Below are 23,377 nucleotides of genomic sequence, written 5' to 3'. Positions count from 1 at the left end.
GCCATATAATATCGGCATCACCTGAGAATCAAAGATTTTTAAAATATATATTCGGGTCAATCATTCAAATCTTGTTTAGTTTGACAATGATTTCCATCAATGCTCTTTTACCCTGGCTTGCCAAGCCTGAAATGCATTTCGTCATTTTAAGTTACTTGAAAACCAGACACCTAAATACTTGTAACTATTTACAGTGGCGATTTGGTTTCCTTTATAAAACCACTTTTCCTTATTCGAAAGAATGCCCCCTTTTCTGAACACAATAATATGTGTTTTATCAAGATTAACAGTTAACCCCAAATTGTCTGAAAACGTTTCAAGAATATTTAACTGGTTTTGAAGGCCGACAATTGATTCAGATACGAGGATGACATCATCTGCAAATAGAAGTAGGAATAGTTCATATAAATCAGGGAATAATTGCATGCCGTGTCTACCACATTCATTTACAGAGTTTGACAGTTCACTGATGAATAATGAGAATAACAACGGGCTTAGGATGAATCCTTGGCGCACTCCATTTGGGCAATTGAATAAATCGGTAATATCTGAAGAAGAGCATTTTACGCAAGCTTGTACAGATATGTAAATTGCTTTGAGTGCTGACAGCATTTTCCCCTAACCCGTTCTGTTTAAAGGCAAAACCAAAGTTTATTTCTTTTCACATAATCAAACGCCTTTTCGAAATCTATGAAGGCGACATAAAGCTTTTCGTTTTTCATAAAGCATTTTTCGACGATAGAATTTAGTGTGAATATGTGATCTGTGGTTGAATAACGAGATCGGAAGCCTGCCTGTGTTTCTGGAACTTTATCTTTTAGTTCTGTCAAACTTTCAGTCTATTATTGAGCACACCAGTATAGATTTTGCTCAAGACGCTTAACAACGATATGCCTGTGTAGTTGTCGGGGTTATTTCTATCACCTTTTTGTGTATTGGGACAACGATAGACTTTGTCCAGCTTGTTGGAAATTTTCCCGAATCTATACTCCAAAACGTCTTTGGGTTACTGGTTGCTTGCTTTAATGCATCAGCTTTGTTGCACTCATGCAGGAGCTTTGTGCGCTTACAGATACCCTTATATAAATTCCTCTGTTTGCAATAATTACGTCAGTTTTCCTCAGATTTATTTCTTTGGAATCGACGCAAGGCTTTGCGAGTGAAGTATTTTTTACTTTTACAATATTTATAAAAAAACCCATTTGAAATACACTTTTTGTTACGTTTTTTCATACAGTCCACTGCACCAAGTACTGTTTGTACAAACAAGTCTAGAGCGTGGTCAACATCTGTATCAACTAATCTTGTTGCTTCAACAAAGGTGTCAGCAAGCTGTTTTATGCTGTCGGTGTACACGTATGGCTTAGTATGGTTCCATACAATTCTGTCAGAGCAGTTTCTGTCAGTATTATAATTATTTTCTAGCTGGTGGCTTTGCTCATAGAGTTTAAGTTTTGCCGTTAATGGCATATGATCTTCCTCTACTTGGGCCTCTACATGAAACGATTCAATCAGTTCAAACGCATCCATATTGGCAATGCAATAATCATTTACCGAAGAACACTGGCTAGATATGAACGTAAACCTGCCAGTTTTATCTCCTTGCACACGACCATTTAAAATATACAGCTTGTACGTATAACACATTTCCATTAGCATTCTACCAAATCTATTGATTGAGTTATCACAAGATTGTCTGTTGTCAAGAGGCACTAACTCTTCGTCAGGGAACACATCTCCCAGAGAGTTTGGTTGTGGTTCAGGTGGTTCATTGCCTGTCCCAACCCTGGAGTTCAGATCACTGGTGATAACTATATGACAGTCAGAAAGAATATCCAGGCTCTCTGAGAACCACTGATCAAGTAGTTCTATACTTGTTGGTTTCCCACGACGATGTGTAGTATGTCGACCCCTCGGGTGGTATGTAGAGACCTATCAAAATAACTTTTTTTACTTTGCAATATCTGTCGGCCGCACTCAGCAATATTCCAGCTATATGGCGGCGGTCTGTAAATAATCGAGTCTGGACCAGACAATCCAGTGATCAACAGCGTGAGCATCGATCTGCGCAATTGGGAACCAATGACATGTATCAACCACGTCAAACAAGCCTGACCACCTGATCCGTAAGTCGCCTCTTACGACAAGCATAGTCGCTTTTGTGGCAAGTATGGGTTGCTTAAGACCTATTCTACCCCGGATCTGCACGGGTCCCTGGCATCTAGAACTAATGACTAATGTTATGAGCATTAACCAATGTTATTGTGTTATGACGACTGTTATTTGTCTATTTCTACATTGAAATAATGGGATGACATGCATCAACCAAGCACCAATTCTAACCCAGATCTTTACTTTTACAGTACAGATATTCACGTACGAGGGACTGAGGCTGGAAACACTGTGTTCCTTCTGTCCATCCGCTGGTCAAGACCTGACGCAATCTTCAACACGCAATCGTCTGGCTCCTGGGGGTCTGAACTTGGGCCATCCGGCTTCATCTTTTCTCCAAACGTGGTGTTTGATGTCCTCGATGCGAATAACAACAACCCAGTTCCTGGTAGGCGAACTGTTCTTAATGACTACAAGTAAACAGGCTATCAAACAAGTTGCCAAACAAATTAGAACGGTTTCTCGTCATATAACGGTATTTTCGTCTGATTACCATGAAGTTGCAAACTGACAAAGGTTAAAGCTCAGTAGGACAGTGGTAAAAGAGTTCGATCGTCATACCGAAGACCCGGGTTCGATTCCCCACGTGGGTACAACATGTAATGACCATTTCTAGTGTCCCCATCGTGATATTGCTAGAATATTAGTAGTGAGTGAGTTTAGTTTTACGACGCACCCATCAATATTCAAGCTATATGACGGAGGAATATTAGTAAAAGCGGAGTAAAACCCAACCCACTCACTCACATGTACCCCAGGTTTACTGGTATCATCTTGGCAAATTGAATTAGTAAATGAATTCCACACTGGAGGTGTATGGATGCTTGTATAGATTCCAAATAAATAATTAAAAAGAGACGATAAACCCATATTAAGTTGATATTTTGATATTCAATTATATATTTCTGAACATTTATATTATGTATAGCAAATATGCATTTTAGCGAAAAGTTATTTTATTGTCCAACGGTCATGGTAAGCAAGGGACACAACGGAGCACTCACCAATATATCAGGTATAAAGCGGTGGTCTGTAAATAATCGAGTCTGGACCAGGCAATCCAGTGATTGCCAACAACTGATGGTAGACCACCATACTTATAGTGACCATACTTTTGCTACCTGCATGGACCCAAGCTGGATTTACACCATCCCTTCAGATATTAACATTTCGACAAATCTAGCCATACATTTATTATACGATAAAATGCGGTAAGATTAAATATACTTTGAAAGACGTGGTCTTACATACACTCTCAGGGGGACAATAACTTTACACTACTTTAACCCCCTTTGAGGATACAGCCACTAACAATCTCAGTTACGAATTTAATCTACCAGTTATAAAATACCAATTTCCATTTACAAAGCATATAATCAGAATTTATCTAATAAATTTTTTTATTTCTTTGAAAACCAATTATTAAATGATAATTTACATTATAAAAGAATCCTTAATTGTTTTGACACTGAAATGTTTATCCCTTTTGATGGAAAAAATCAATACAGTCAAGTAGGACATGTTTGACCGTGTCAGCCATATTGTGACTTGATAAAGTTATACGATAATGTATTTTAAAATACCACAGATTTGTTTTTAAAACTAGTTGTAGAAAATTAAAACTGAGTTTGGCTCTCAGGCATAAAAAATGGGGCAAGAAGACGCCAGCAACACAGTTATATACATCATACTAGGGACTCCTCCAAATAGAGATAATACAACCTTTGCTAGGGTATCACACCCTTACTGAAGTGGTCATCTGAAGGTGTCGCATTTGACACCCTCATTATACTCATTCATTTTCATTGAAGGGAGAATCACCAACGCTGAAGGGCTGATGTAAATCCAGCTAGGGTCCATGCAGGTAGCAAAAGTACCATGGTCCCTAGCATGGTTATCTACCTTCAGTTGTTAGTGATCTACAGCCCGTTTTTCATATTGTATTGTCTGCACTATTTGTCTACTTTTAAAAGTTACTTGCTAGCTTTAATTCTCTAACTGTGATACTCTAGTTATACTAGCCACATAAAGAAACTGTGCATTGTTAAAATATTATCACAGTTGATAAGTACCGATAACAATGTCAAAGGTACATATAAACTTTAATGGAGGGATCATGAGACCATAACAAGTCCTGAGAATTTCAATTGAAAAGTCAATCACAATGACGTCACGAGTCCACAAGCGGGACAGGGGTCAAACGACCATGTCACAAGCTCAATAACGGGTATGTCCACCATCGGCATTGAGAACAGCAGTGCATCGACGACACATAGAGCCTATCAAACGTGCAAGGAAGGCTTGTGGGATATCACGCCAGATTCTCTCAAGTTCTGTTGCAAGGTCAAGGACGTTATCTGGCGGATGAGGAAGACGGCGTAGACGTCGATCCATCTCGTCACAGACATGCTCTATCGGGGAGAGATCCGGTGAATTTGCAGGCCAAGGCAGTAAGTCAACGTTGTGGTGTTGCAAGAAATCCATAGCAACCTTTGCCGTATGAGGGCGGGCATTGTCCTGTTGGAATGTTAACCCAGGGCCATGACGTTGCAGAAAAGGAATTGCCGCAGGTCGAAGAATCTGATCCCTGTAGCCCACACCAGTTAAATTGCCCTGAACAATCACCAAAGGAGTTCTTTGGCGTGCTGTTTTCCACCCAAAATCATCACGGAACCACCACCAAAGCGATTCCACTCCAAGACACAGGCCTGTGCATAACGTTCTCCCACGCGTCTATAGGCACGTTGACGTCCATCACTATGGGAAATGTTAAACCTGGACTCATCTGTAAAAACAACATTTCTCCACCAAAACAAGGGTCTGCGGACATGATTTCGGCACCACATTCGTCGAGCTTGTCGATGACGTTGTGTCAGGATAGGCCGTATGGCGGGACGTCGTGGTCTGATCCCGTGATGACGTAAACGTTGTCGAACTGTGTTGGGATTGATACGGCGAAGTCCTGGGATGGTTCGGGCAGTCATCACTGCAGGCTGAAACCTGTGGCGAAGATGGGTCACCCTTATCCATCTGTCCTGTCTTGGCGTTGTTACACGTGGACGTCCAGAACGTGGCCGATCGATGACGTCATTTGTGTTCTGGTAGCGTCTCACCAGTGCAGAAATGGTGTTCCGGTGGCAGTGGACATGTGCAGCCACTTGTCGTTGAGACATTCCCCCACGGACCATCCCAATGGCCTCATGACGTTGTGCAGACGTGAGCCTTGGCATGCTATGCGTTTCAATAGCCGTTTAATTTTTTGAACGATCGCAAGGGCAGGGGTTGAGCTTTCCAAAGTGACAGTTTTGTGTGGCATTCATTTGCTCTGTTTCTCTTTCCCGGAATACGTGCAACAACGTATTGCACGTCTCAAGGACGAACCCACTGACGTCACGGAACGTGGCACGTGCATGCATGTTGGATACATGTCACTAATCTCTGAGTTTAAATCCTTATGTGTCTACACAGGTTTGATAAATTTAGATTTTAAATTTTTGTATGCACAGTTTCTTTATGTGCCTAGTATATTTTACTGTCCTTCGTCGACAGGTTTTCTATAATTTAATTGCGTTTATTGTTAATTTAGAACCTTTAAGTCACATATATTGCCGATGTGACTGTAAATTTTAACTCACTCACTCATTCACTCATTGAAGGGAGAAAATCCCCCTCAATGTATTCCGTGTTAGTTCTTGACTGTCAATCACCTTTTGTTGGATTGTGTTGATTTTGGGCTTTCGACAACGATTTTATACTTTTCAAACTTTCTGAACTTTTCAGAACCGTTTTGAAAAAATAGAGTATTTGAATGAAATTAAACTATATGATAAAATGTAGATTTAAATTCTAAATGTTAGTGTTTACTGTGATAGCTCACTGAAGTGTTTGTGATCTTCGCCATCCCCTTTATTCTATATTCGATCCTTTTGGAAAATGTTAACTTTGCTTTTCTTCCAGCGAATAGATGCAAAATTGCGGAAGCAGCTTTAAAGATCACATATGCTCTAGGGGGTACAAATGCATAAATGATTTACTGGCATCGTTATAAATGAAACCCCATCATTAAAACTACTCATTTCGACATTTAATTAACATAAATCGACCTTTTTGACAACAGTGCACAATTCTCTCCCGCGAACGAAATTTCAACCAATCAGAGGGGCGCGTCTCCGTGACGTAATGTGAGGTATGCAAGTGAGGCACGCTGTAGAATCGTGACAATTGTTGTGAAAAATGAAAGCTGTATGTTTACACAATCTACTGTCATTTAATCTTGTCACCTGCTTTGCCTAGCTTCCGAGTTACAACAACGATTCTTTCAAAACGCTTGTTGTCATAACGGTTACCTGTTGGCTAGGTTTAGCTTTTGTTCGCCAATTTACTCGGCGCGGGTGTTAAACCATTTATGTCAAGTGATTTAGATATGGTTAATTAAGTGGGTTGGCGTTTCGGTACAAAGACTCTGACATGTCCGGAAGTAATTCAGACAGCGACAATCTTTCCCTTCCCATGGATAGCCAGTCCTCAAGCAGTGACTGTTCCTCGGATACCAATGATGAAACAATCGCTAAGCCTTATTTGTTTAAGCCAGACGCTAGTGATAGTGAAAACGATCAACTAGTATCTACATATTGGTGAGTGGACGTTAACCACGTGAATGTAGCAAGTAAGTTATGTATCATGCAATATTGTCACTTCGACCCCCACCTCGCTTCCGTGAAAGAAATCGTAATGTTGTCGTAAAGTTGTGTCATGCAAAATCCATTTGGTCATGATTCAAATACAGATTTAAGTACGTGTAGAAAGGAGTTTTGATTTTCTAACTTGATGAAAACAAACCAAAATCTAATTGATTCTCGAACTGACTTCAGTCGGTGACGTCACGATTTTTAAAAATGTCGGTGCCCTGTCGCGAACATCCGCCAGTCTGAGAATAAATGCTAATTAGGTTTGTTTTCACCTAGTAACAAAATCAAAACTACTTTCTACTGGTAGTAAAATATGTAATTGATTGATGGCCAATGGGATTTTGCATGACATAGCTTATAACATAACAATTTTTCTCTTGGAAGCGAGGTGGGTGTCAATATAATACTACTTACAATATTATTGTCACTTCCACCACACACAAATCGTTATGTTACAGGTTGTGTCATGCAAAATCCTTTCGGTCATCAATCATTTACTACAACTAGTAAGTAGTTTTGATCTTTTAACTCGATGAAAACAAATCTAAATAGCATTTGCTATCTTGGAAGCGCGGTAAGGGTCGAGCAATCCGATTTATTATATACTACAGGCTTCCACAACGCTCGCTCCGCACTCACAAGCATAACCCATTTAGCACGAACTGCGGGTCTGAAGGAAATCAGTGCATGGTGACACCATCACCCGACCCCTGGGAGCAATGGACGGCAGCGCAACGATTCGGCATGTCTTCATTGACGTCGAGAAATGACGAGCTTATACACACTTTATATACAACTAACTGAAAATCTTTCCTCACTTCCGGTTCGCTGCAGTGCTCTGGCGACAGAGTTACGTAACCTGTCTGTGGTTTCGTTGGCGGGTGAGAGTGAAGCAGACGACTTTTTCGCAACTTTTAATCGCTCAGTCTTTCTTATGTAATGCTTAAAAGAGTAAAAAAAACAACAAAAGATTATTCGTTCTTTAAGCAACATTTACTCACTCACTCACCGAAGAGCGATGTAAAAAATTCTTCAACTTTCGTCAGGGCTTATACACTTTGTACTTATCAAAATAGCAATAATTTATGTAGGGGTTGGACGAAGTGAAGGTGAAGGTCAAAATGTAGTTGCGTTATGTCATTTATTTCTCCATGTTAGGGGCTTAGTATATGTTTTTCCTCTTGAAACTGTTACGTTTAGCAATTTGCCGTGACAAAAGGTTTAAGAGTCCCGTTTGAACCAGCAAAATAGAACACATACAAGTCTAAAATATTCAATAATATATTGAAGAAACAATGAGCAAGCTACAATGAATGACAATGACAGATTTCTGGTACAATGCAATTGAGACACAAATCTAAAATATTGGGTCACAAATCTAAAATATAAACTCACCAGCCTTGACATTTACAGTCAGAACAGATATACTGATTGAATTTGTTTACAATGACAGCAGTTAAATAGACAAGCGCGGTCGATCTTGAAATGTTGGTCAAGTTGACGATGGCAGACAGGTGTGTACAAATCCAGTCATGTGAAAGCCCCATCGCACAACTCAACAACCAACCTTTATATAGCTCTTACAAAGTTCTCGAGCATTCTAGCAAAGCTTGGCTGAATCATTAGCCTCTCGGAACGTTTAGGAATTCTGTGAGGCTAAGCCGGGAGAGCCGGAAGTCAACAAGATTAACAAGCCAGCCAAGGGAGGCAACTCTGAAGTGCTATCAAAAAGGCGTGCCCCTACAAATACTATTGCCATTGAATATATTTATGATGCGAGATGCGAGCCAAAACCCACACTCAAAACTTTAAACCTTGTGACCCATAATAATTATCACTTAATGAATGTGATATTACAAATTATACAAAAAACACACTCTCATAACAAAACAAACTTTGAAGTATGCGCTTTCGCTCGTTAGATCAGGGGCGGATACAGCTTTTTGAGAAAGGGTAGGTGGGGTGCACAGTTCATTTTCACCCGTTTTCACGAGTTTCAGTGGTCATTTAATAAACCTCCCTGCACCCCCGTCTGGATCCGTTAGACACAAATACCATTCACGAGTTTCACAAATATGGTATTACACAGGACATCGTTTATTGTTTTATTTATTACTCTCCCAACGTTAGAAAAAAATATCTCGCTTTCGCTCGTTAGATACCAAACCTTTCACTTTTTTCATAAACGAGTGAATGAGTTAAATTTTTTAGTCACATCGGCAGTATTTCAGCCATATCGTGAATATATCAAGTTATAATTTAATAACAATTATAGGTAAATTATAAAACCCTGTCAGCGAAGGACAGTATAACAACTAAATCATCACAGATATAAATTTAAAACTAGTAATTAAATTTAAAACCTTTTAATTAAAGAAGACAATACAATACAAAACACGGGCTATAGATCGCCAAGAACTGAAGGTAGACCACCATACTAGGGACAATGGGGACTTACAGTGCTTTTGCTACCTGCAAGGGCCCTATTTGGATTTGAACAATTAGTTCATCCGCTGGCGATTGTGGGAATATTTAGCCATATTTAAAAATAACAAAAACTTCGTTTAACAAAAGTGGTGACTTTAAATATATATATACACGTTAAATAATACTCAAGTGTAAAGTCTCTCTTTCAATCCCACCTCTTCGAGAGTATCACAAGGACAGTGTTAAAAACAAGTGGACCTCCTACTTGCAGCACCAAGGATACTGGGATGATATACTCAAGCAGAATAATATAAATTTATTATTCTACCAGATTGGCCAATGAGCCACCGCCTTCTGGGCATACGACTCTGGGCAAATTACAAAGGTTTTTGAAATTCAAACATAATAATCGCAAGCCAATGCATCTAACAGAAATGTTACATAGTTTATTGCATTTGTGCAGCAAAATAGACATGAACAGGACTTGGCATGACCAGCCGATTGGTTGAACCGGGCCCATTCAACCATCCGTCTAGGTGAAGTAAGGGGCGAAGTGGTGTGTTGGGCAAAGGAACGCTGTTCCTGGAACCAGTGCCCTCAACCACCAGACTCTCGTCCTCCACCGACACAGGGGCGCAACCCACGGCAAACGGGTTGGTGGACCAAATATACCCCCGGGTCCACAACGGTGGGTTGAAGAGCTCTTAGCGTTACCCAGCACCCACCACGAGGAGGTGGCTGTTCACGGGTGCCTAAAGATGTTATTAAATAACAGTGACAACAGCAATAAGGATGATATTCACCAAGCATGAACAGTGGTCCAACAGTAAGCTGGTTGTTGTTTAACGCCGCAATCATGTATGTGGCGGCTGTCTGTACATCAAGTCTGGACCAGACATTAGTGATCAACATAATGAGCATCGATCTAGGCAATCTTCACCGTAAGAAATCGATTATTATTATTATTGTTATTAATTTCAGATTTTCATCGATGGCAACAACTTCTATGAAGCCCCAATACGGATTTCTGTGCAGGAGGCCGCGAAACTTTACATCAAATTCAGCCGCCTTGAGTCTGTGGAAGTGAAGTACCCGTGACATCATTTGTTTTCTTGATTATATTTTGCCATTGCATTACCCAGACTGTTAAATCTGATATGGTGTGTTCTGTACTCGCCTACATACAGCGTGTTCAGCTTGACCTGAGCTACTCTACATATGCATGACCCAGGAGGTCAAATGGCATAAACGGCAGGTGGAGTTAACCTCATTAAATAGGGGAGCAGAGAATGTTAAACGGCGACCTTGTCTCGGCTGTTCGAACATGTTGACAATCAACTGACAGAGGTGCAACCCTTCACAATAATAGACCCAACCAGTTGTGACACGGTCACGTAACGCATTAGTATTCACTTGATCAGGTCAAGCTGAACAAGCTGTACCAATTCGCCTTCTGTCTTAGAACATTTTATGGTCTGTTAACTGTTGATTACGCAATGATGAACTTGTGTCACTCCTATGATGTAAAAGTGGACTCTCCTAGTTGAGTGAGTGAGTGAGTGAATTATAATTTAAAGTCACATCGGCAGTATTTCAGCCATATCGTGACTAAGAAAGTTATAAATTTATAAACGAATGAAAACAAAGTTAGCTAATATACTTACTGTCTGCTCTTCTAGTTGAAGTAGTTGAAGGACAATAAGACAGTTTCTTAAAAGTTTTATTTATTTCCGTTACTTGTCATTTTCTGATCACAATGAAATCACTATATTTCGAACTAATGGATAATGTTAAGAAGATCAATTTATGTTATCGCCACGCGGCTAATCCTGACTTTCCAACAAACTTGAATTTGGATTTAGAAAAGAACACGGTGCAAACATAGCTGTTCATATACTGAAAGAGACAATAGCATATTGCATGGAGAGAGAATCAAATATCTTTTTTTGATTCCTGGATAATGAAAAGGTATTCCACAGGATTTGGCATAATGGTCTGTTATTCAAATTGTTTGATACAGGTGCTACCGGACAGGCGTGGCACTTGATCAGACACTCGTACAAAGAAGCGTCTGCTTGTGTTCAATACAACGGCATCACGAGTCGTACTGTCCCAATCAGACAAGGAGTGGGGCAAGGAAGTGTTATCTGCCTGGATATTCCTCCTTTACGTCAACGATCTGATCACTCAACTCAGCAACCTCAGGCGGGGGGTGTTGATTGGACCCAGACTTACAACGGTTTACTGCTATGAACACGGGCCTCTCGTCCCATAGACTGTGGAACATGTGCTTACAGTTTGATCTGTACAGTAGGCCTGTGTACGCCCTGGTGAAGCTGGGGATACTACCGATCAGTGCTGGACTTACTTGTGATGAGGAGGCGGATAATATTGTGCAGCACCAGTTATTGTACTGCAATGAACTGTTTAGACGCAGATATACCATGTATGAACAATTGTTCGAGACATACATTAATCGGGAGAGTAGCTCTGATGACATCAGAACTATCACTCTACTTGGTGGCATCACCCTCAAAGTGGACAACATTGACATCCACACGTGGGCCCATTTCATTGACATTGATGCCAGGAGAATTAGTTCGTGGAACCTACAGCGCAGGATTTACCTATGAATCGTATTTCATTCCATCACCTCCAGTGTATTATGACACTTGAAGGTCCGGGTTAGAACTGATCTTCAGTAGCCCATGCTTGTCGTAAGAGGCGACTAACGGGATCGGGTGGTCAGGCTCGCTGATTTGGTTGCCACATGTCATCGGTTCCCAATTGCGCAGATCGATGCTCATGCTGTTGATCAGTGGATTGTCTGGTCCAAACTCGATTATTTACAGACCGCTGCCATATAGCTGGAATATTGCTGAGTGCGGCGTAAAACTCACTCACTCACTCCAGTGTATTATACATACATATGCTTAACTTTCTGTCCCATTTAGGCGGTGGGGTAGCCGAGTGGTTAAAGCGTTCGCTCGTCACGCCGAAGTCCCGGGATCGATTCCCCACATGGGCACAATGTGTGAAGCCCATTTATGGTGTCCCCCGCCGTGATATTGCTGTAATATTGTTAAAAGCGGCGTAAAACTAAAGTCACTCACTCACTCATTCTTTCCCATTGTAATATGATTTGTATATAATCATGTATTTTGTATTCATGTAAAAAATCAACGTACTCTCCGACATTATTGGGGAAATAAAGATAACTCATTCATCTATATATTATAGTCGTCTTAACTGTCCTTTTTATCACCTGAGTTGATGTATCGCGAATATATAACTTGTTTAGTCACAATATGGCTGAAATACTGCCGCTGTGACTATAAATCTTAACTGACTCACTCCTACAGATTTTGAAGATATATTTATAATAATTTGATAGCTTACAGTTCAATGTAACGTGTGGAAACAAAAGGTTAGTCCAACATCTGTACGTACACCGACAAACTAAGACGATTGTGATATGATTAACAAATGTATTTTACTGATTACCTAAGTTTTTTTTATTGTTCCAAATACGTTGAATACAAGCATATAGAGGAATATGTGTACATACCAGCTTGTGGACTCGATAGAGATATAGTATGATAAATATCGACATCAGTAATGTGTTTTGGGTAAATAGTCATTCAGGATTAAATTCTGGGATGAGAGGAAACCATTTGGCTAAAAAGCTTATTATTACTTCTGGAAATGAATTTTTCACTGGTGAATATTGTTTTTTTAACTTTTGGAATTGTTTTTTTCAAAAAGCAAGTGTAAATATACCTCTTAGCAGATAAGATTATGTGATTCAGAGATGGGTTCTCACGTAAAATGCCATACCAGATCGAAGTTCTTGTCAAATTAAGTGCTTGGATACGTAATGAGTACCTAAGTTGATGGTTCAAAATAGAGTAGCAGTACAATTGTAATGAGACTAAAGTAATGACAGTGTAGATCATCGAGTGCGGCGGAAAACTAAACTCACTCACTCACTCCAGATGTCAGGAAAGATCCCGACTTGGTTGATACATGCCATCTCATCCCGGGTGCGGAGATCGATGCTCATACTGTTGATCACAGGATTTGTGGTCCAGACTCGATTAGATTTCAACACTCTCGCATGAATAATGGTATAGGGTACGGGACGTGCTTACGCTGTTCTTATTGCTCTTTGTTTGCTTGTTGTTTAACGCCGCACTCAGCAATATTTCCGCTATGACGAGTCTGGACCAGACAATCCAGTGATCAACATCAAGAACATTAATCTTCGCAATTCGGATACGATGACATATGTCAGCCAAGCCATCCGATCCTGATAGTCGTCTCGTACGACAAGCATGGGTTGCTGAAGATCAATTCCATACATCTTCACGGGTCAACATTCTTATTACTGCTGTATCTTGCTCCGTTAAAGAGAGTGAGTGAGTTTAGTTTTAGCAATAAAGACAATGATTGTAATATTCTCACAACTGCTAGTCTGCTTTTCATTTTAAATATACGAGTACTAGGAGCAGAGTGCCCAGTCTGTCTATCCACATGATAAAAAGTATCGCAACACATATTTTTCATGGTATCAACAACCATTGTTTTACAAACTATATTATTCACTAGCTGTGTATGTAAAACCATGAAAGGTGTGGCCAGCAATCGATTTCTCTGGCACCAGGAGACAATCGCCTCCCCAGTAATATCCAATGTGGTTTGCGAAAACACCATCCCAGACGTACCATAGACCATTTGGTGCGTCGAGAACCATTAGGTCATGTAGTCATAGGAGGTAACACTTGACAAACAGCTACCTCCACTGCTTATACAGCATTGTGATTTCAAACCCACTTTCAAAAGTTACACAGTCCAGGTAGGAAGGAATTGACTTCACAAAGTGAAAAAAAAATCGGTTATACCTGCCTCGGTTGTCAGATAAGACATGATGAGGTAATTTTACGATGATGTATTGGCCATAGTCGGTTTACTACTTAAAGCAGATGGGGATGATGAGGTAATTTTACGATGATGTATTGGCCATAGTCGGTTTACTACTTAAAGCAGATGGGGATGATGAGGTAATTTTTCGAAGATGTATTGGCCATAGTCTGTTTACTACTTAAAGGCAGATGGGGATGATGAGGTAATTTTACGATGATGTATTGGCCATAGTCTGTTTACTACTATGATGAGGTAATTTTTTCGAAGATGTATTGGCCATAGTCACTACTTAAGGCAGATGGGGATGATGAGGTAATTTTACGATGATGTATTGGCCATAGTCGGTTTACTACTTAAAGCAGATGGGGATGATGAGGTAATTTTACGATGATGTATTGGCCATAGTCGGTTTACTACTTAAAGCAGATGGGGATGATGAGGTAATTTTACGATGATGTATTGGCCACAGTCGGTTTACTACTTAAAGCAGATGGAGATGAACCTAAGCGTATATCCATTAAGCATATTCTGCTTGAACTTTGTACTAAAATGGACTTGTTGATATTTGCAGACTTTTTCTCGTATCTATGTGGCTGAAATAATGCCGATGCAACGTACACTTTTACATTACATTACATACTAACATTTGTATAGCGCCGATATCCAGCACAGCTCATCAAAGGCGCTTAGTTTTTCCCTCGTTCACTGGATGTCAATCTCAACGGCACATCGTATTGTCAATCTCAACTCCATGAGGAGTATACAACTCTTGCAGCCACTAGGCGCACCGAGTTATTGTGGCATTCCCATCCTTACGAGGTACCCATTGACAGCAGGGTGGACTGGGACACATCGTCACTGTACTTTGTCCAAGTTTACTGCACGTTGCTGTACCCGCAACTAGGTGTTTGCACGTATTCATGTGGCCACCATCTGGTCATATGCCAACGGATTCGTGGTTTTTTTAAGTGCACAGGGTTGTGTACTGTACACTAGGGCTTTTGACAACACTGAAAGAGTCTGCACACAAAGTTGACTCCAAGGTTTTTACACCCGGTCACAGGTGGGCTCGATCCCGTCACCTCATGCTCGCTGGATCACTAGCCTGGCGGTTTAGCCAGTTCGCCCCCCGCGCCCCCGCGCACTTTAAATTGCTCACTCACCACAGTCGGTATACTCATGAATATCTGCTGGAAAGGACGTGGACGACCCTCCAAAATGTATTCCTTGTGATGAAAGGTTCACCATCAAGCACATTTGGCCACACTGTAAGGGTGACTAAACAGATCGATAACATCATCGATGGGAATAATTATTAATGATTATCGATATGAAAATTGTATAACCAATAATAAAGTACATGGAATATTGTGATGAAATACTTAGTGAGTGAGTGAGTTTAGTTTTACGCCACACTCAGCAATATTCCAGCTATATGGCGGCGGTCTGTAAAAAATCGAGTCTGGACCAGACAATCCAGTGATCATCCCTTCTCGACTGTGTGGATTTTTCAGTTGTAAAGGACTCAAGTTATCAAGCAGTAAACAAGAAAGATCTGTTTACTATGGAATACTGTAAGGGACATTCTCGCGATCTCGACCTTTGGAAACAAGCTAAAATTGCCAAAAGTGCGAGAATGCAATATGCGAGAACGCGAGATTTGGCCTACATCTCGCGTTCTCGCGATCTCGCATTCTCGTGTTTTTGGTACATAGGATTTTTGACAAAAGTCGACAACGCGAGAATGCAACATGTGTACATGCTGTCAAATCTCGCAATCTCGACTTGTCAAATAAGGCCACAAAAACACGAAATAGCGAGAACGCGAGAATGCGACATTTCATTTTCTCGCGTTCACGAGATCTCGCGATCTCGCGTTTTAGACGCTGTCTTTGCGCATGTGTAATATCATAAGGTCAGGGCGCATGCGCATGTTAGTACTGCTGTGGTCATGCTTCTTTCATGCTTTTCATTTCCCAAGTAGCATTTAGCCACATTCTGACAGAGCTTGAAAATGCTATGTAATTCATACACAAGAAGTGTAGTGTATATAGGTCGGCTCCCGTTGTTACAATTTCCTGTGTACTTAAAAATCCTCAACATGCACAATGTAAATTAACAAATGAAATTGTGAACATGAATGTCCAATAAAAGTGAAAGCATGAAAGTGACCAGAAGCTGGATAAAATATTAACGTCAGTGAGTGATAAAATAGTGCGTAAAGCCGCAACAATTCGCAGCTATTCGCAGCTACACCGTCAGTTATAGAAATAATCACAGACCTGTGAAGTTCTCCATGATGTAATATCATATACGACTACCATATTCATTCAAATAAACTTCTAACAGACCAATCCGTAGCAGTCGGCTAACATGAGCGTGTCTATGTTTTACTCGAAACCATATTCGCTACTTTAGGCCATAAAATATTAATTAATAGATTTTCTTCCGCTCCGCCTGACTATAAAACATCCTGCCTTACATTATGCTTTTGTCTCCAAGTTCCAAGAAATTGGAATACATTTGTATCGCTAATAGTTGTGTTCCTGTGGCAGCCATGATATAGTGGAGTTACAATGTGTTATTAACTACATACTACGGGTTATGAGTGAGATATGTTTATTTCCATATCGTGGTGGAAGAAGACACCCTGTAATAACAATAATATTCACGATATACATAACATAAAATCACTTTTGATGAACATCATAATAAATATAGTGCATACATGTGCCTATCGACAATCATATACAGGTATTACGCGATGCAATATCACACTGGTTGTTACGACGTAAATTGTAATAAAAACGCAAATTGTAATACTTGCAGCAAATTGTAATAAACTTGACGTAAATTGTAATAAAAACGTAAATTGTAATAAAAACGTAAATTGTAATAAAAATTGACGTAAATTGTAATACGCAAATTGTAATAAAAATTGACGTAAATTGTAATAATTTTCTCTGCGGTAAAATGTAATAAATGTTTACGTAAATTGTAATAACAGTTTTAATCACTCGTAAATTCGCGGGTGTTTGTTTTTCGTTGCATTTCATACATCAAATAAGCTTGTTAGGGCGACAACTCGAGAAAGAAATGATGGATTTTGTTCAAATTTGGTACCAAGGTATATTGACGAGATTCACCGACACAAGTGAAATGGAGTGACCTTGAGATAATTTTCAAGGTCACAGCAAAAATCTGAGGGTTTTGACAATATAAAGATTATTAGCGCGATATCCCAAGAATGAATTGACAAATCTTAGCTAAATGACGAAAATAATATTCGTCCTGATATGGAATCGATATAAACTGTCCTCTGTATCATGTCTTTTCGCAAATATCTTTTGAGGTTTTGATATGTATACATATAAAGTGGGGGTGGGGTAGGGGTGGGTTTCAAACGGGTATATCTAACACACTTGCATGCATGTAGAGTCGGAGAGGTGGGTGGGTTTTCTAATGGGTTGAACTACGAGGGACGTTCAAATAGTAGTCAGCCTCACCTAGAATATGATACAAATGCAGCTGTTTTTATGTTTTATTTTTCTACATATTATCTGTCAGCCTCAAGCAAATTGGTTTTGCTATGTTGCAGCCTCACGATCCCCATTTTGTGAGACTTTGTATCTTGGCTTGGTACTCCCCAAAAAACGTAAATCTGCAATAAAATGCATCACAAACTTCAGGAAACAAAATATGCTATGTTTGAGATTGGTAGAAGTCGGCTAGAATCAAACTTAGATATTAAATTGAACAAAAAAGCAATTTCGAGACAACAATCGCTTGTTCAAATGACTCCCCATTCTGTTTACTGAAAGAATTCGAGAAAGAAATGAAGGATTTTGTTCAAATTTAGTACCAAGGTTTATTGACTGGAGATTTGAGATTTACCGACACCACTTGAATTTAGTGTTTTGCACATGTCTAACTTTTTAGTGCGAAAATACAAGACAGAATTAATATGTTTTGCTTAAAGGTAGTACCAACATGCGTTTGGAGTATCGTCTAACGCCAGTCGAATTCGGTGACCTTCGGATTATTTTCAAGGTCACAGCGAGTATTCTTGCGATATCTCCAAACCTAATGGATGGAATTTGTTCGCATTTTGTATCAAGGCATCAGATGACAGTTTCGGTAACGTTTACATAATTTTCAGGGTCAGACAGAGGATAATTGCGACATTCAGATATCGACATGTGGCGGGGGTAATAGCTATATGTTTGTGACAAACGCTTTGTCATTACTAATTTACTAATTTTTGTTAGCATATGGTTTCTATAATTTCATGTTAATTCTACCAGGTGTGAAATTATTCGTGACACGTCTTAAAAAAGCCAGAGATTATTTGGGTATGTTTTGAAAATTATAGTTAATTGTTTTTCATTATGGAGTTATTTTCGATGTTGACGCGAGGACATATTTTACGAGCAATAGCTTTCAATAATTTAATGTTATTTCTATTACATTTTGAAGTTCTTCATAGCATATCCCAAAATAACAGGATATTGTTTGTTTACGCTTGCATGTTTCTTTTTCTTCATTTTCGAATTATTTTCAATGTTGACGCAATGACATATTTGAAGTTAATTTAATGTTTTAATCATATGTGATTTATTATGATTTATGTTTCGATCATACATTCATATATTGCGTTGTCATAGTTTAACCTGGTTCGTATTATTTTCTTCATCATATTACTACATATTATTGTATTTTTATGAGACGGAATTTTAAGTTACATTTGCTAAGGATATCATAAATCGCTGGCGCCTGGTTATTCCTTGCCACATAGCTGTGATAGAGTCGGTAGAGAGGCTAGTGTTGAGGGGTTGTTGGAGGTTGTCAATTCTGTGGCGTAGTGCTTGAAGGGCTTCTTCCCGAGGTACATTGGTGAATAGGTCCACAACGGATCCATACGGATCAATACATCCAGTACAACTCCAACCCTCCCCCCCCCTAAAGTCAAGACCGGCGTCATCTCTACATTGACCAGAAGAGCCAAAAATATCTGCTCAACAAACCTACAAGAAGAAATTGAACACCTAAGGAAAGTCTTTGTAGAACGCAACCACTACCCACCTGAAATAGTCAACAGAACAATCGAAGCAACGCTTTCACCTCCTGCCAAAAGATCTAAACCAGAATCAGCCCCCATCAAGATATCACCGAAGCCATTCACATCAAACGCCATAAGCCCACCATCAACCGTGACCAAGGATACTTCATTCCATCAGCTTATGATCCACTCCTCCACCAAGCCCAATCTATTGTATAAACATCGCACCTATTGTATAAACATCTCCTTCATTGTACCACTCCTGTATTTATACATCTCTGGCTTCCATTCACTATCCTTTGTGTACTCACTGGCTTCATCAGCTTACTGCTTTACCAATTATGACAATTATGTTGTTTCCTTTGTCAATTACAATGTATGTAATTTCTTTGTTATACACAGTATAAATATGCAGCTCCTCCACTTCATGTATCACTCTTACTTGACAACGGTACAAGAATCTGTATCGAAACGTCGCACTCACGAAATAAAGAAGTTTTTATCCATAAAAACTTGTTCCATATTGTACGTCTTAACTTCTAAAATGCCACTCAAACAAGTTAATGCTTATAACATACGAGGGCAAACGTATCGGGGATAATTTGTTTTCATGCAATATGCACCGGGTAAAATATCCCTTTGTCATGGTGACATGACATCATGAACAATGTTAAGACGTCACGTTGCTTCCAAAAAGCCGCCTTCTAAATACAACGATGACGGGGAGCCTGCATTTGTTGGAAAGTAGATTATCTTGTAAATTCCGCAATTAAAGACTTCGGTAATAAATAGACAATTATATTCGTGACCATAATATGCTAGGTTAACGACCTAAATATCGGCATATCCCTTCTCTGGTTTCGAAAATACCACGATTTAGGCAGTTGCGTTGTAAACTGATAGTTATCTTTATAAAGTCGGCTATATTCAAACCATGAGAAATGTCGTCAAATAATGTCTGATGACAGTTACCAACAAATAGTGTCCATATATTTTAGATATCTATAACAATAAAGCACAACCTCACTACTTTTTTTGATAAATGACAAAGGATTAATCAACCATATTAAAAGGTTTTCAGGCTTGAAGGACGAAGCTCATTAAAATCTATTGCCAGCTCCCTTTTAGAGACTGATGAAAGGTTCGAAAATTTGGGTCATAAATGCATGAAAGTTTTTATTGTTGTTCATACCCGTTAGGCCTCCCGCCTCTACATGTAGTTGAGATATAACCGTTAGAACCACCACCACCCCTTCTGTCTTAAAGTATGCTAGATATAACCGTTAGAACACACCACACCACTTGTCTGCCCATTTATTCAATTGGGCTAAATCATAGTTGAGAGTTTCTTCTATGGACATTCCAGCAACGACGATTGATGTGTCATCGGCCAACATTATTGTGATATTTTGTAAATTTCCAGGTAAATCATTGATATATACAAGGAACACAAATTAACCAAGGGCAGATCCTTGAGGAACCCCTGCAGTAACATTTAGTTTTTCATAATGTTCCATTAACAGAGACACACTGTCGTCTATCAGGGCCCGGTTGTTCAAAACTCGGTTATCTTTAAACCAGCCGTTAAGTACATTTAACCGACTGTTACCTAATAACAGAGGGTTATCTTGTTGTTCAAAACTCTGTTAACTTTTAACAGGCTGTTAACGTGACGTTAAGTTAACACACCTAAGGACCGCCGCTAACATAACTCGCAAATGGCGTTCATGGCTAACACTGCTTTCATGACGCCAGTTCAGCAAAGAAAGGATAGGGTGTATCGTGGACTTGACTTCGATATTGGAAATTATTCTGACGAAGAGTTACATACGAAACTGTAACTATGCACATCATAGGAACTAAAATACATGTTGTACAAGTACATGATGCCTACGTTTAATCTTTTAACACTTGTGGAAAGTTTTATATATGCTTTACTACACTAAATGTGTGAATTTCTTCTGTAAATATTATTCAAACAAACACTTTCAAAGAATATAACACGTACACCCTATACCCACGTATGATATGATATTGAACAAGGCTACATGTAGATAATTAAATTAGTTTCATGAAAAAATATCCGAACGATTATATTATGATACTGAAAGTGAAATCGGCGGGATGTGGTGATTGTATATTCTACCGACCTTCACCTCAGAGAAATTGCCAAATACACTCCCATTTTAAGATAGAGAAGAAGCCAGAAATGCCGATTATTACCGTTGTCGTTCTGCGTGATTTTGTGTCAGTCATGGCGTCACGCAGCACAGAAACTTGACAGTTTCGTGTAACTAAATCACATTCCTGTATTGTATCTATTTTTAATTTCTTATTTCTTGCTACTATGCTCTTTCCATGCAAATTTGAGAAAATGCTACACAGTATAACGTCTGAAATTTTCTTTGTTTACATTTCAAACAGGTGTTGTCTTTCGAGCACAGCAGTTGTCCCCACCCCCAATATCTTTCGTTTCACTTTATCTAGACACTGGGTATTGGTGCCAAAAAAACCAGTTTTAATTAAATTCTAAAATGTATTAGGAATTCAGTAGGACTGGGACGAGTAGGAAACAATGGGGTTTAGTACCCGTATGTACGTACCCGAATCGGAATCGAGTACCCGGAAATGTAAGAAATACATTCGGGTCAACTTTCTGAATATTCAATCACGATTTGACAGAGGTTATTGTAGAAAAACTTGAACATTAAAACTGACCTCAAGCTATTTAATTTACGTCTGTTTAACCAATATAGAGAGTAACACCATTACTTACATTCCTCGTTATAACAACGAACGTTTTGTTCCTGCTGCTACTGTAACTTAACTATTCACTGCTCATGCACAGATAAATTACAGAAATTAAAACTATGCTCCATTAATCGGACAATACCAATGATGTAAAAACCTGTGAATTTCCGGGTTAGAATATGGATCTTCAGTAACCCATGCTTGTCGTAAGAGGCGACTAACGGGATCGGGTGGTCAGACTCGCTGACTTGGTTGACATATGGCATCGGTTCCCAATTGCGCACATCGATGCTTATGTTGTTGATCACTGGATTGTCTGGTCCAGACTCGATTATTGAATTTACAGACTGCCGACATATAGCTGGAATATTGCTGAGTGCGGCGTAAAACTAAACTCACTAACTCACTCACTCAATTATGTAAATGTGTGTTACGTCAAAAATGAAAAAGACAAGCTATTGTCTGCCCTTGTCATTACAGAGCCCTCTCCCTTTCCGGATACTCGATTCCTAGATATAGGACTCGATTCCAGCTGTACCCGACCCGAATTCGAGTACCCGAGTACCCGTCCCAGCCTTAGAATGCAGTGATTCATTTGTCGCCGCTGAATATGAAATACAAGTGATGTAATTGGCGTTTCAATACCGGCTTTCGCTAAACTTGATTTTGTAAACACTATCCAATAGGGCGCATGGGCGTTCGTGTGAGTGTATTTATGAAAACATCTGAACACGATTCCAGGCTTATCGGCAACGTTTCAGAATTATTAGTGATTTTATTAAAAACTGATATCATTGTTAATTAATATGCTATTTTTGAAAGTCTATACTCCAAGTAATTATCCGATGTCCGTCTGGCATCCCTTCCCATAGATTGATTTTTATTCTATTTTTACTAATCATGTCAGTGAGTGAGTGATATGCGGGCCTACTTCGTAGTCACTTTGATTAAATGTTATATTTGAATATCGAAACCTTTTTGTCACAGCGAACACAACACTATCTCTTGTCATATTACACGATAATATTTGGAATTTTTAACTTATTTTATAACAATATCTGAATTCTAATGTTATACACCGATGGGTTCATATAAGGAATACTATGGCACAATAGTATTTCTCTGCCGAATCGTTGCAGCGTTCTATAATACACTTATGAAATATAATACATGTTTTCCGTCCTTGAAGTCATTAACAAGAATTATGCATTTCCTGCAGTCACTTGTGAATTGAACTAAATGAAGGTTCATCTGATTAATGAGTATCGAGGAAATTATGTTCATCTATAAATTAGACTCAGCTTCATGTTTTTCAAGACATCTTTCCGGAATATGCGTCTGTGGAGGCGTTCAGATA

At 39.3% G+C, this 23,377-nt stretch overlaps 1 long non-coding RNA gene across 1 annotated transcript; it reads right to left on the bottom strand.

The window, feature by feature from the left end:
- Positions 1 to 151: 151 nt before the first annotated feature.
- Positions 152 to 13,373, bottom strand: LOC124264019. The gene is made up of 3 exons (XR_006895022.1): positions 13,363 to 13,373; positions 3,892 to 3,894; positions 152 to 248 (listed from the first exon to the last, which is right to left on the bottom strand). It is a non-coding gene; the product is annotated as an uncharacterized LOC124264019 (long non-coding RNA).
- Between the last annotated feature and the right edge of the window lie 10,004 nt (positions 13,374 to 23,377).

The sequence above is a fragment of the Haliotis rubra genome, unplaced genomic scaffold (assembly GCF_003918875.1).
Source record: "Haliotis rubra isolate DU_JTF1 unplaced genomic scaffold, ASM391887v1 Scf902, whole genome shotgun sequence".
Taxonomy (NCBI): Eukaryota; Metazoa; Mollusca; class Gastropoda; order Lepetellida; family Haliotidae; genus Haliotis; species Haliotis rubra.
The sequence above is the reverse complement of the archived record's forward strand: the minus strand, read 5'-3'. Positions and strand labels throughout refer to the sequence as shown.